The sequence below is a fragment of the Olea europaea genome, chromosome 4 (genome assembly GCF_002742605.1).
Source record: "Olea europaea var. sylvestris chromosome 4, O_europaea_v1, whole genome shotgun sequence".
In the NCBI taxonomy this organism is placed as follows: Eukaryota; Viridiplantae; Streptophyta; class Magnoliopsida; order Lamiales; family Oleaceae; genus Olea; species Olea europaea.
In genome coordinates, this window is record NC_036240.1 from 398,021 (window position 1) to 399,025 (window position 1,005).

A 1,005-nucleotide genomic window follows, 5' to 3' on the forward strand; every position below is an offset into this window, starting at 1 on the left:
GGCAGTCCATATGCATCGTACTTGCGCTCGGGCTTATCCCCCTTTGGCATTGAAAACCCCCTCCTAAACACGCGTAATGTATCAAGAAAACATCTCCAACCCCATGGGTAGTTGTTGAAGGCATCAATATCTTCAACAACCTCCAAATGAAAAATGTCAATCGATGTCTTCTTGTGATGACACCGGAGTATGCTCTCGATGATAAGCACCAATCCTAACTTCAACCTATCAGACATCCGATCACATCTCCTTAATGCATCTCCTAGCTGTGCTAGAGTAACCGTCGTCTGTCCATGAAAATATTCGTTCAACAGCCTCCTGTTCCTCAGAACACAGGCCCTCGCCTCTGCATCATCCGTACATCGCAGTCCAGTGACGAGAGCAAACTCAAATATAGAGAACGTGGCTACCTTGCCCCCAAGATCAAAATGGAGGGCGTCTCCGTCAACTGGCTTCAGCAAGCGACATAATAGGGCATCCAGCAGCTGCCCAGACCACTGTACGTCACGCAACGAATACAATGGCCATAAGCATGATCGACGTAATATATCTGCGTGATCGTCGTCCAGCAAATCCAATACCAAAGCGAAGCTGGTAAAGTTACAATTCGAGGTAACTTTACCAGGGATCTGTCTGACAGCGTCGTCCAGATGATATTCCATCCTGCAAAATTTCAAATATTAGGACCCTATGCAAATAACGTTCGATAAACAAAAATATTAAAAAATATATACTAACACACTGCTACTAGATGCAATAACCAACCGATAACGGAATAAACAAAATGAACGTACATTAATATTTAATTATTTCTTTAATTATTTTACTATCACTTATTTTGATATTTTAATTGCTTATTTTAATTTTTTTTATTTTAATTCTTTACGCATAATGCTTATTTCATATTTACAAATTTATTTTAAGTGCTTTGCAAAAAAATAATTTGATTGATATTTTCATTTTCAAATTTAATTGCGTATTCCTTTTTTTTTTTTACAAATGTTT